The following is a 14,940-nucleotide window of genomic DNA, read 5'->3' as shown; positions in this document are numbered from 1 at the left end:
GTTCGCGATTCTTGAAACACAGAGAAGACACTGAATGCGCAAGCACAGGTTAAAAGTTGGCCACAGTATTAAAAACACTCCGAAATAACACACTTAAAACCCACTTGGAGCACACACGACAAAGAGTAAAACTACCAGGTGGGACCTGCCGATTGGAAAGGTCATAGAGGATGGAAAAGGAGGAGCATGGGGTAGCTGGGGATGCAGCGGGGTGAAGAGAGGAGGGGCAACCGTGGGTTCACGAAGAGGCAGGAGACACATGGGGTGGGAGAGGAAAAGGGAAGACAGGGGAGGAGGGAGCGCAGACACACTGAAAGAAGGCACAAGAGATGGAGGGGGAGTAGGAGGGGAAATCCGCTCAGAAGGAGGGAGGGGGAGGAGAGGGAGCCCTGAGGAGGAGGCAAGAAGAGGGGGTTAGAGTTGGTAGGAAGGGTAGATGTCAGGGCGAAGCTCATCATCCGGGAGGGGTAGACGGTGGAAGTTGTGTTGGGAAAGGAGATGGAGGGTGTGGAGATGGAGAGAGGGAGGGACACAACGGTAAAGGGGCGGCAACTGGTTGGGAGTGGAGAGGAAGGGAGACACCAGGGGGTGAGGGGGATCAAGGCGGCGGACAATATATAGTGTGCGGATGTGTTCAAGGAAAAGGAGAAGGTGGGGGAAGGGAATGAGGTCATAGAGGGGATGGAAGGCGGATGCGGAAGGCGAGGCGAAGTGCATGGCGTTCGAGGATTTGGAGGGCTTTATAGAATCGGGGAGAGGCGGAAATCCAAGCGATGCTGGCATAACAAAGGATGGGGCGGATCATGGATTTGTAGGTGTGAAGGATGGTGGAAGAATGCATACCCCACGTCTGGCCGGACAAGAGTTTCAGGAGGTGGAGGCGGTTGTGAGCTTTGTTTTGGATGGTAAGGAGACGGGGAGTCCAGGTGAGGTGGTGGTCGAATGTGAGGCCAAGGTATTTGAGTGTAGGAGTGAGGTGGATAGGACGGCCATAAATGGTGAGGTAGAAATCATGGAGGCGGAAGGAGCGGGTGGTGCGCCCTATGATGATCGCCTGGGTCTTGGAGGGATTAACACGGAGGAACCACTGGTTGCACCAAGTGGTGAATTGGTCAAGGTGGGTTTGGAGGGTACGTTGGGACCGTTGAAGGGTAGGATAAAGGGCTAGGAAGGCGGTGTCATCAGCGAACTGGAGAAGATGAACAGGAGGGGGAGGTGCTCATAGCGTTTGCGCGAGCCTATTTATACGGAGAGTCACGTGATACAAAGCTTCTGAGGATTGAAAGCGCATGCGTCAAAGATATCAAAGTCGCCACTACTTCGCTAGTCATAGATAAGATGTATGTAGCAAAGATAAACATATATGCGCAGGGTGCAAACAAAATAGTGCTGCTGCGAATCTACCGTGCTTGTAAATAAATAATTAATCATTAAAAGTGGTAACATCTGTCGGAAGTGAAGATGCAAAAATTCTTTCCGAACGAAGATGTGAAATAAGCGGTTTCCTGGCAGTGTCAAGATGAAATCCTTCGTCACGGTTTAGCAGGTAAAGCGAGTTTGGCACTGGGTAAGGAGAGAATTAATATATACTCGCAGGAAGTTGGATTTGATCTCGGCAGAGTTGTATCATTTACATCTGAAGATAGCAGCTAAACTCCCATCTATTTCTTGGGAATGGACTGATGGCATAACATGGGCAAAATCGGACTGGACTCATCAAGATTCCACTGCAGGACAAGTGGCGAAATTCGACCGTCTGACTACTCAGTCGCAGCAAGATGTGTGTTTCGAATCTTCTGTTTTTAATTTTACAAATAAGGACTTGTACAATGCGACTATGTCAGTTTTAGAAAAGGGTCTGAACTTTCTCCCACGCCAAAGCCCCTGCCGTTAACATCTTTTCTCTCAGGTATTGAAGAAGCTGTCCGAAAGTTACCTGGTGATTCCGCCGAAGAAATAAGACGTGACGTGTACCGAACTCTAACAAGATCTCGTCCACAATAAAGCAACTTATCCTCAGCTGAGAGAGCTGCACTCCGTAATCTCCGGAATGATTCGCAGTCTTTGGTCCTTAATGCAGACAAGGGTAATGCCACAGTTTTGCTTGCGATAGACGTCTATATTGAGAATATGCACAACTTACTGGATGAGTCTGCATACCGCAAGATTGACAAGGACCCCACATCTCGGGTTGAGAGGAAAACTGCATCGCTTCTGCACTCCAGTTCTCTGCCTAAAGAAGTCGCCAACAAACTGAAGGAACACAGCTCTGTGTCCCCCAGATTATATGGCCTTCCCAAGGTACCCAAAGTTCTACGAACGTCCAGTTCATAAGAAACTGAAAATCTTAATCCATGTTTGGAGCAGATTTTAAAAGTGCTGACTTCTCTACCAATAGTTAGCAATGTAGGTGCACCAACGTGCTCATTGGCCAAATATTTAGCCTCTGTTGAGACCGTTTGTGGGGAAATGTGAACATCATATCCGCAACTCGTCGGATTTTATCAGTAGGTTGAAGGGTCTGAAGCTCAATAGCACAGATTTATTAGTTAGTTTTGACGTTGTCTCGTTGTTCACCAAAGTACCTCTGGCTGACTCCTTGTATCTCATTAGCAGCAAGTTTGAGGATGATATAACAGCTTTAAGCATGCATTAACCTCCAATTATTTTTTATTTGATGAACAATATTACGAACAAATTGGCGGTGTCGCTATGGGGAGCCCTCTCTCTCCCCTGGTGGCTAATTTGTTTATGAAGGATTTTGAAGAGAAAGCCCTCAACTCAGCAGTATTAAAACCGACGGTCTTCTGGAGATACGTGGATGATACTTTCATAGTGTGGCCCCACGGAGAGGATAAACTGATAGAGTTTTTGGAACATCTCAATTCCATTCACGGAAACATCAAGTTCACTATGGAGCGAGAGAAGAATGGCTTTTTACCGTTTCTGGATGTGCTGGTTCGCCGGAAAGAAGATGGATCCCTAGGTATACCGTAAGCCCAGACACACAGACCTGTATTTGCAGGCGTCCAGCTGCCACCATCCGTCGCAAATTATGAGTGTTCTGAAAACTTTGGTCCACAGGGCTCATGTAGTGTCTGATGTTGACAGCCTGCAGTATGAGCTTGTACACCTGGAGGCAGTTTTTAGGAGAAGTGGCTATTCGCAACAGCAGATTAAGAAAGCCCTGGAAACAGAAACTGCAGAAAAATCACAGGAAAAGGATGAGCAAGTGGAAAAGGAAGTGAAATCTACAGCCTTTCTCCCATACGTGGGTAATGTTTCTTCTAAAACCGCTAGAATCTTGAAGAAACATAAAGTGGATGTGCTATTCCGCCCACCAGCTAAGACTGCAGCCTTGTTGGGATCCGTTAAGGATGATCTGCTCTTGCGAAAGGCGGGAGTGTATGAAATCCCTTGTGAGTGTGGCAAACGTTACATAGGGCAAACCACGCGCACTGTACAGGAACGATGCGTCGAACACCAGCGGTACACACGTCTTCTTCAGTCCAACAAATCAGCAGTTGCCGAACATTGCATTTCTACTGGCCATGCCATGGATTACAAAGATATTAAGATTTTAACTACTGCTTCATCTTTCTGGGACTCAGTTGTTAAGGAAACTGTAAAAATACAACTAGCCTACAAACTGCTAAACCGTGACGAAGGATTTCATCTTGACAATGCCTGGAAACCGCTTATTTTACACCTTCGTTCGGAAAAAATTTCTGCATCTTCACTTCCGACAGATGTTTCCACTTTTAAAGATTAATTATTTATTTACAAGCACGGTGGATTCACAGCAGCACTATTTCGTTTGCACTCTGCGCTTACACACTATTGGAAATTGAAATAAGAACACCGTGAATTCATTGTCCCAGGAAGGGGAAACTTTATTGACACATTCCTGGGGTCAGATACATCACATGATCACACTGACAGAACCACAGGCACATAGACACAGGCAACAGAGCATGCACAATGTCGGCACTAGTACAGTGCATATCCACCTTTCGCAGCAATGCAGGCTACTATTCTCCCATGGAGACGATCGTAGAGATGCTGCATGTAGTCCTGTGGAGCGGCTTGCCATGCCATTTCCACCTGGCGCCTCAGTTGGACCAGCGTTCGTGCTGGACGTGCAGACCGCGTGAGACGACGCTTCATCCAGTCCCAAACATGCTCAATGGGGGACAGATCCGGAGATCTTGCTGGCCAGGGTAGTTGACTTACACCTTCTAGAGCACGTTGGGTGGCACGGGATACATGCGGACGTGCATTGTCCTGTTGGAACAGCAAGTTCCCTTGCCGGTCTAGGAATGGTAGAACGATGGGTTCGATGACGGTTTGGATGTACCGTGCACTATTCAGTGTCCCCTCGACGATCACCAGTGGTGTACGGCCAGTGTAGGAGATCGCTCCCCACACCATGATGCCGGGTGTTGGCCCTGTGTGCCTCGGTCGTATGCAGTCCTGATTGTGGCGCTCACCTGCACGGCGCCAAACACGCATACGACCATCATTGGCACCAAGGCAGAAGCGACTCTCATCGCTGAAGACGACACGTCTCCATTCGGCCCTCCATTCACGCCTGTCGCGACACCACTGGAGGCGGGCTGCACGATGTTGGGGCGTGAGCGGAAGACGGCCTAACGGTGTGCGGGACCGTAGCCCAGCTCCATGGAGACGGGTGCGAATGGTCCTCGTCGATACCCCAGGAGCAACAGTGTCCCTAATTTGCTGGGAAGTGGCGGTGCGGTCCCCTACGGTACTGCGTAGGATCCTACGGTCTTGGCGTGCATCCGTGCGTCGCTGCGGTCCGGTCCCAGGTCGACGGGCACGTGCACCTTCCGCCGACCACTGGCGACAACATCGATGTACTGTGGAGACCTCACGCCCCACGTGGGTAGCAATTCGGCGGTACGTCCACCCGGCCTCCCGCATGCCCACTATACGCCCTCGCTCAAAGTCCGTCAACTGCACATACGGTTCACGTCCACGCTGTCGCGGCATGCTACCAGTGTTAAAGACTGCGATGGAGCTCCGTATGCCACGGCAAACTGGCTGACACTGACGGCGGCGGTGCACAAATGCTGCGCAGCTAGCGCCATTCGACGGCCAACACCGCGGTTCCTGGTGTGTCCACTGTGCCGTGCATGTGATCATTGCTTGTACAGCCCTCTCGCAGTGTCCGGAGCAAGTATGGTGGGTCTGACACACCGGTGTCAATGTGTTCTTTTTTCCATTTCCAGGAGTGTATGTTTATCTTTGCTATATACATCTTATCTATGACTAGCGCAGTAGTGGCGACTTTGATATCTTTGACGCATGCACTTTCAATCCCCAGCAGCTTTGTATCACGTGACTCTCCGTATAAATAGGCACGCGCAAACGCTATGAACTGCAGGCTCTACCGCTCTTTCCTCCGCACTCGTGACCGGGATACTCTCACCCGCCTCCTTACAGCAAAGATACGCCGGGAGTGGCGCCAGAAATGCACACGCCTCAACTCCACCCTCCCTGTCAACTCCTCCAAGTACTGGTCAGCCTTCCACCGTCTTACTGGTAGCCATCCCACCCCGCATTACCCCATCCTCCATGACGATCGACCCTTTCCTGGCAACCTCAGTAAGGCTAACCATTTTGCTTCCCACCTATCCGAGGTGTTCTCCATTCCTGACGATCCCCATTTTGATTACTCCCTCTTCCCCACCGTCCTTGACCGCACTGACACATCTGTCCCTCCGCTCGCCCCTAGCTTTCAGTACTTGGATCGGTTACCCCCCTCAGACATCAACACTCCCATCACCACACATCACACTCGTCGTCCGCTCCAACCGCCCCTCGTCATGATGGCGTCACCTACCGTCACCTCACGGAATCCCCTCCATCCTTCCTGTCTGTCCTTGCTACCCTGTGCAATGTCCTCCTCTCCACTGGATTTTACCCTGACCTGTGGGAGACTCCCCGTGTCCTGCTGTTCCCTAAACTTAACAAACCCCCTTCTGCTACCTCTTCCTATCGTCCAATCTGCTTCACCTCCGTGTTCAGTAAGGTCTCTGAGGCCATCCTCTCTCGCCGTATTCACTGCCACCTTAACCAGAACCACCTCCTTCCTCTTACCCAATGTGGCTTCTGGCCTTCCTTCTCTGCCGACGACCAGCTCCTTAACCGTACCAGTATTCTTTCCCTCCAACTTAACTCCCGTCGCTCAGCTATCTTTGTTTCCCTTGATCTCCAGAACGCCTATGACCGTGTCTGGCATCCTGGGCTCCTCTTCAAACTCCAGACCTATGCTCTCCCCATCAACTTCGTCCGTCTCGTTGCTTCCTTCCTCTTCCATCGTCCCTCCTATGTGACTATCCACAGTTCCAACTCCCGTACTTTCTACCCCTCTGCCGGCGTGCCCAAAGGTTCTGTTCTTTCCCCTCTATCTCCTGTACACTGCTGATATGCCCAAACCTCCCCCTCCTGCTCATCTTCTCCTGTTCGCTGATCACACCGCCTTCCTAGCCCTTTATCCTACCCTTCAACGGTCCCAACGTAACCTCCAAACCCACCTTGACCCATTCACCGCTTGGTGCAATCAATGGTTCCTCCGTGTTAATCCCTCCAAGACCCAGGCGATCATCATAGGCCGCACCACCCGCTCCTTCCGCCTCCATGATTTCTACCTCACCATTTATGGCCGTCCTATCCACCTCACTCCTACCCTCAGATACCTTGGCCTCACACTCGACCGCCACCTCACCTGGACTCCCCATCTCCTTACCATCCAAAACAAAGCTCACAACCGCCTCCGCCTCCTGAAACTCCTGTCCGGCCGGACGTGGGGTCTGCATCCTTCCACCATCCTTCACACCTACAAATCCATGATCCGCCCCATCCTTTGTTATGCCAGCGTCGCTTGGATTTCTGCCCCTCCGCGGTTCTATAAAGCCCTCCAAATCCTCGAACGCCATGCACTCCGCCTCGCCTTCCGCATCCGCCTTCCGTCCACCACGCGCATCCTCTACGACCTCATTCCCTTCCCCCACCTTCTCCTTTTCCTTGAACACATCCGCACACTATATATTGTCCGCCGCCTTGATCCCCCTCCCAGGGCACAAGTAGTGTGCCCCAGCTGTTTGCCTCTAGTGCAAGCCATGAAATAGTGCGAACGTACGCAAATGTCTGTGAGACGTGTGACTGAGACGGAACGTGAGAACCAGCCTAGTATTCACCTATCAGGATGTGGAAAACCGCCTAAAAAACACATTCTGGGTGGCCGGCATATCGGCCCTCGACATTAATCCGCCGGGAGGATTCGATCCGGGGCCGGCGCGCATACCCGAGTCCAGGAAACAAAGCATTATTGGTCTCGGCTACCCTGGCGTGTCTTGTGATCCGTGTTATAGACGCTGATGTCGTGAGGCGCTGTCGGCGGCCAGAGTGGTCGCGAAACGAGGAAACCTGTGGGGCGTTTTCTCAGTGCCTGGCCGAGGCGAACGCAGCGGCCTGCGTTGTCTAGGGGCTCTGCAGTGTTATGGCTTTCCGTTCTATGGTGATTGACTTGATTCTGTTCTTGGTGGTCGTAATCTAGCCGTCTGGAGTTCAAGAATCCACATATTGTGTGATTCACACTCTCCTACTTGTGATATCTACATTGTGGATCACAGAGAAGGTACAGGCCTTGGTAATTCAGTGGTGAATTGTGTTGCTTCCGAATGTTCACTGGGGTGTTGGCCAACTGCGATACCACCATCATTGAAGTGGTTAGGGGTGTTTTAATTGCCGAGTTAGCACTCACCAACTGAGTAACTCCAGTACAAGAACATGAGCACAGCCACAATACGGAGTTTTCTTTGTGTTGCTACAGTGTATTTCCAGTAATGGCAAGCTGTGACTAAAAGCTTGGCTACTGTCTACTTGGTTGCTAGCTACTGAGTGTATTTTGATCCATGGTCCATGTGATTGGGCGTCGGTACCGACCGTTACTGCGTTGTGAACATCTGCAAGCTAAAATGTTTCAAGGTTTTGAGTTCTAGTTTCTTGGCGATTCTGCATTGGTTATATGTGTACATGTCGCACAGCGTGTTTCCTTTCGTTTATCGAGTAATGAAGTCATCATAAGATCAAAAAAGGCATAACAATTTGGAAAAGATATCTGCATGGTGCAAGAATTGGCAATTGGTTCTAAATAACGAAAAATGTGAGGTCATTCACACGAGTGCTAAAAGGAATCCGTTGCACTTCGGTTACACGACAAACGAGTCAAACCTAAATGCCGTAAATTCAACTAAATACCTAGGAACTACAGTTACGAACCACTTAAATTGGAAGGGACACATAGAAAATATTGTGGGAAAGGCTAACCAAAGACTGTCTTTTGGCAGGACTCTTAAAAAATGTATCGGAACTCCTAGACTGCTTACACTACGCTTGGCCATCCTGTTTTACAATACTGCTGGGCGGTGTGGGATCCTTACAAGATGGGACCGACAAAATACATAGAGAAAGTTCAAAGAAGGGCAGCACGTTTAAGATTACCAAGAAATAGTGGAGAGAGTGTCACTGAAATGATTCAGGATTTAGTGTGGATATCATTAAAACAAAGGCGTTTTTCGTTACGGCAGAAGCTTCTCATGAAATTCAACAACTTTCTCCTCTGAAGGCGAAAATTTTCATGTTAACACTGACCTACATAGGGAGAAACCATAATCACAGTAAAATAAGGAAAATCAGAGCTCGTATGCGAAGATAAACATGTTACTCTCTCCGCGAGATGTGCAAGATTGGAATAATACAAAATTATTGTTTAGGTGGTTCGATGAACCCTCTGCGAGGCACTTAAATGTGATTCGCAGAGTATTCATGTAGATGTAGATGTTTCAGAATGATTGTAAGCCAGCGGACGTTGTAGTCCGGAACGACAGCTGTGCTTCTGAATCAGGTTATGCATGCTCTGAAGTTTTCAGCAGTGTAAACGTGTTTTGCGAAAGGGGCATTTTGGTTTTCACTGATTGACGTTTGTTTTGTTGATTGATGTAAAGATGCAGGGACAGTACAGCTGCACAGTCTTCTGCGACAGGCTCCAAGTGGAACCTTGCCGTGAAGTAGCATACTAGTTTGACGTCGATTAGTAGTGGTGCACGACTGTAGCGAGATACCTAATCTATCTGCAAGCTATGATTACTGATATGGGTACGGTCGCCTTGTGAGTGTCGACATCATGTATGTAGTCGGCGATTCTGTTGGAAAGATACTTGTGATGAGCGAACGCCATATTGTGAAGTTGTTTGCTGAGGCGACGAAGCCGACCTGTTACACTAAGCAGTCTGTGGGTAGGAAGTTGGGATGGATTGTGCTGGTGTTGGCTGTGGAAGTCCAGTGCTTCGTGCACCTTGATATGGAAATGACTTCCACCATTTACTGTTTGTCAGCGTTTTTCTCTAACAGACTTAGTGGTCGTATTTAAAAACTTTTATATTGTTGTTGTTGTTGTGGTCTTCAGTCCTGAGACTGGTTTGATGCAGCTCTCCATGCTACTCTATCCTGTGCAAGCTTCTTCATCTCCCAGTACCTACTGCAACCTACATCCTTCAGAATCTGCTTAGTGTATTCATCTCTTGGTCTCCCCCTACGATTTTTACCCTCCACGCTGCCCTCCAATACTAAATTGGTGATCCCTTGATGCCTCAGAACATGTCCTACCAACCGATCCCTTCTTCTAGTCAAGTTGTGCCACAAGCTTCTCTTCTCCCCAATCCTATTCAGTACTTCCTCATTAGTTATGTGATCTACCCATCTAATCTTCAGCATTCTTCTGTAGCACCACATTTCGAAAGCTTCTATTCTCTTCTTGTCCAAACTATTTACCGTCCATGTTTCACTTCCATACATGGCTACACTCCATACAAATACTTTCAGAAACGACTTCCTGACACTCAAATCAATACTTGATGTTAACAAATTCCTCTTCTTCAGAAACGCTTTCCTTGCCATTGCCAGTCTACATTTTATATCCTCTCTACTTCGACCATCATCAGTTATTTTACTCCCCAAATAGCAAAACTCCTTTACTACTTTAAGTGTCTCATTTCCTAATCTAATTCCCTCAGCAACACCCGACTTAATTTGACTACATTCCATTATCCTCGTTTTGCTCTTGTTGATGTTCATCTTATATCCTCCCTTCAAGATACCATCCATTCCATTCAACTGCTCTTCCAAGTCCTTTGCTGTCTCTGACAGAATTACAATGTCATCGGCGAACCTCAAAGTTTTTATTTCTTCTCCATGGATTTTAATACCTACTCCGAAATTTTCTTTTGTTTCCTTTACTGCTTGCTCAATATACAGATTGAATAACATCGGGGAGAGGCAACAACCCTGTCTTACTCCCTTCCCCACCGCTGCTTCCCTTTCATGTCCCTCGACTCTTATAACAGCCATCTGGTTTCTGTACAAATTGTAAATAGCCTTTCGCTCCCTGTATTTTACCCCTGCCACCTTTAGAATTTGAAAGAGAGTATTCCAGTCAACATTGTCAAAAGCTTTCTCTAAGTCTACAAATGCTAGAAACGTAGGCTTGCCTTTCCTTAATCTTTCTTCTAAGATAAGTCGTAAGGTCAGTATTGCCTCACGTGTTCCAGTATTTCTACGGAATCCAAACTGATCTTCCCCGAGGTTGGCTTCTACTAGTTTTTCCATTCGTCTGTAAAGAATTCGTGTTAGTATTTTGCAGCTGTGGCTTATTAAACTGATTGTTCGGTAATTTTCACATCTGTCAACACCTGCTTTCTTTGGGATTGGAATTATTATGTTCTTCTTGAAGTCTGAGGGTATTTCACCTGTTTCATACATCTTGCTGACCAGATGGTAGAGTTTTGTCAGGACTGGCTCTCCCAAGGCCGTCAGTAGTTCCAATGGAATGTTGTCTACTCCGGGGGCCTTGTTTCGACTCAGGTCTTTCAGTGCTCTGTCAAACTCTTCACGCAGTATCGTATCTCCCATTTCATCTTCATCTACATCCTCTTCCATTTCCATAATATTGTCCTCAAGTACATCGCCCTTGTATAGACCCTCTATATACTCCTTCCACCTTTCTGCTTTCCCTTCTTTGCTTAGAACTAGGTTTCCATCTGAGCTCTTGATGTTCATACAAGTGGTTCTCTTATCTCCAAAGGTCTCTTTAATTTTCCTGTAGGCAGTATCTATCTTACCTCTAGTGAGATAAGCCTCTACATCCTTACATTTGTCCTCTAGCCATCCCTGCTTAGCCATTTTGCACTTCCTGTCGATCTCATTTTTGAGACGTTTGTATTCCTTTTTGCCTGCTTCATTTACTGCATTTTTATATTTTCTCCTTTCATCAATTAAATTCAATATTTCTTCTGTTACCCAAGGATTTCTACTAGCCCTCGTCTTTTTACCTACTTGATCCTCTGCTGCCTTCACTACTTCATCCCTCAAAGCTACCCATTCCTCTTCTACTGTATTTCTTTCCCCCATTCCTGTCAATTGTTCCCTTATGCTCTCCCTGAAACTCTGTACAACCTCTGGTTCTTTCAGTTTATCCAGGTCCCATCTCCTTAAATTCCCACCTTTTTGCAGTTTCTTCAGTTTTACTCTACAGGTCATAACCAATAGATTGTGGTCAGAGTCCACATCTGCTCCTGGAAATGTCTTACAATTTAAGACCTGGTTCCTAAATCTCTGTTTTACCATTATATAATCTATCTGATACCGTCTAGTATCTCCAGGATTCTTCCATGTATACAACCTTCTATCATGATTCTTAAACCAAGTGTTAGCTATGATTAAGTTGTGCTCTGTGCAGAATTCTACCAGGCGGCTTCCTCTTTCATTTCTTAGCCCCAATCCATATTCACCTACTACGTTTCCTTCTCTCCCTTTTCCTACACTCGCATTCCAGTCACCCATGACTATTAAATTTTCGTCTCCCTTCACAATCTGAATAATTTCTTTTATTTCATCATTCATTTCTTCAATTTCTTCGTCATCTGCAGAGCTAGTTGGCATATAAACTTGTACTACTGTAGTAGGTGTGGGCTTCGTATCTATCTTGGCCACAATAATGCGTTCACTATGCTGTTTGTAGTAGCTTACCCGCATTCCTATTTTCCTATTCATTATTAAACCTACTCCTGCATTACCCCTATTTGACTTTGTGTTTATAACCCTGTAGTCACCTGACCAGAAGTCTTGTTCCTCCTGCCACCGAACTTCACTAATTCCCACTATATCTAACTTTAATCTATCCATTTCCCTTTTTAAATTTTCTAACCTACCTGCCCGATTAAGGGATCTGACATTCCACGCTCCGATCCGTAGAACGCCAGTTTTCTTTCTCCTGATAACGACATTCTCTTGAGTAGTCCCCGCCCGGAGATCCGAATGGGGGACTATTTTACCTCCGGAATATTTTACCCAAGAGGACGCCATCATCATTTAATCATACAGTAAAGCTGCATGCCCTTGGGAAAAATTACGGCCGTAGTTTCCCCTTGCTTTCAGCCGTTCGCAGTACCAGCACAGCAAGGCCGTTTTGGTTATTGTTACAAGGCCAGATCAGTCAATCATCCAGACTGTTGCCCTTGCAACTACTGAAAAGGCTGCTGCCCCTCTTCAGGAACCACACGTTTGTCTGACCTCTCAACAGATACCCCTCCGTTGTGGTTGTACCTACGGTACGGCTATCTGTATCGCTGAGGCACGCAAGCCTCCCCACCAGCGGCAAGGTCCATGGTTCATGGGGGGGAAAACTTTTATATATGTAATCCATTTTATTGTTTTCTTGCGAATTTTCTTTGTGGCCTACCTTTTTTAACTGTATAGGCAATTGTGATTTAAATTGAGTTGTTCAATAAAAGTTCCATGTGATAAAATCATTATCTGAGTGTTACATGGAGAGGGTGGTTTAATTAAAAGGAAATTTGCTGTATTCCGGTGGCACATGGGATGTCTAAATTGTGGGTCCAGTCTTAAAAAAAAAAAAAAACTACATGTCAGTTTCTCAGTTGGCGACTCCATGTTGTCTTGTGCACTACGACCAGATAACAGGTATACTTGAAAAAAGAGACAGCATTGGTCGTATATTTTTTACTATCGCAAAATCGACTTTCTGTCACTGAGTGACCATCTTCAGTGCTGTATTGTATAACTTAAATTAGGATGCACTGTTGTCACTAAGCTTACGGCAATCACATAGACTATGTGATTGCCGTAAGCTTAGTGACAACAGTGCATCCTAATTTAAGTTATACAATACAGCACTGAAGATGGTCACTCAGTGACAGAAAATCGATTTTGCGATAGTAAAAAATATACGACCAATGCTGTCTCTTTTTTCAAGTTTCTCAGTTGATGCACAATTATCTGTGTCCTAAACCCTAGTGCTCATAGGTTGGAGGTTTTAATGTGTTGCAGAGTGGCTGGCTTCTCCTCTTTATTCTCATGCCTTGCCAGCTATGGTAATCTGATCTCTTGCTTTGATCTCTTCTACATGTTTCTTGCGTCTCACTGTGGCTCTCTTGTCCAAGTTTGTCCATTTTAGTGTTTGTTACCCTTCTGTCATTCTTGTGGGTGTCTCCTTTTTTCTAACTGTGTTTTTACGTGTCGATTATTTTACTCCCACACTTGTGGAATTATTTTAATCAGAACGAGAGACCGATGACCTAGCAGTTTGCTCCCTCCCCCTGCCCCCTTTTAAATCAACGAATCACCCAATCAAAAACGCTTTTCTTGCCATTTCCAGTGTGCTTTTTATATCCTCTTTACTTCGACCATCATCCCTTATTTTGCTTCCCAAATTGCAAACTTCATTCACTACTTTAAAAGTCTCATTTCCTAATCTAATTCCCTCTGCATCACCTTATTTCATTCGACTGCATTCCATTATCCTCGTTTTGTTTTTGTTGATGTTTATCTTATATCCTCCTTGTAGGACACTGTCCACTCCGCTTAGCTGCTGTTCCAGGTTCTTTGCTTTCTCTGACAGAATTACATTTTCGTCGGCAAACCTCAAAATTTTTATATCTTCTCCATGGATTTTAATTCCTAGTCCAGACTTTTCTTTTGTTTCCTTTAATACTTGCTCAATATGAAGTTGAATAACATCGGGAATAGGCTACAACCGTGTCTCACTCCCTTTTCAACCACTGCTTCCCTTTTGTGCCCCTTGTTTCTTATAACTGCCATCTGGTTTCTGTACAAATTGTAAACAGCCTTTCGTTCCCTTCATTTTACCCCTGACACCTTCAGAATTTGAAAGAGTATTCCAGTAAACAATGCCAAATCCTTTCTCTAAGTCTACAAATGCTAGAAACGTTTCTCTGCCTTTTCTTAACCTATCTTCTAAGAGACGTCATAGGGTCAGTACTGCCTCACGTGTTCCAACATTTCTACGGCATCCCAGCTGATCTTCCCCGAGGTCGGCTTCTACGAATTTTTCCATTCGTGTGTTAAAAAAGTCGTGTTAGTATTTTGGAACCGTGGCTTATTAAACTGATAGTTCGGTAATTTACACACCAGTCAACACCTGCTTTCTTTGGGGTTGGAATTATTATATTCTTTATGATGTCTGAGGCTATTCCGTCAGTCTTATACATCTTCCTTACCAGAAGGAAGAGTATCGTCATGGTTGGCTCTCCCAAGGTTAGCAGTAGTTCTAATGGGATGCTGTCTACTCCTGGGGCCTTGCTCCGACTCAGGTCTTTAAGCGGTCAAATTCTTTACACATTATCATATCTCCCATGTCATCTTCATCTACGTCCTCTTCCATTTCCAAAATATTGCACTCAGTTACATCGCTCTAGACCCTCTATATAGCCATTCCACTTTTCTGCCTTCCCTTCTTATCTTAGAACTAGTTTTCCATCTGAGCCCTTGATATACATACAGGTAGTTCTCTTTTATCCAAAGGTATCTTCAGTTTCT

This window comes from Schistocerca cancellata, chromosome 10 (genome assembly GCF_023864275.1).
Source record: "Schistocerca cancellata isolate TAMUIC-IGC-003103 chromosome 10, iqSchCanc2.1, whole genome shotgun sequence".
Classification (NCBI taxonomy): Eukaryota; Metazoa; Arthropoda; class Insecta; order Orthoptera; family Acrididae; genus Schistocerca; species Schistocerca cancellata.
Note: the sequence above shows the minus strand (reverse complement) of the source record.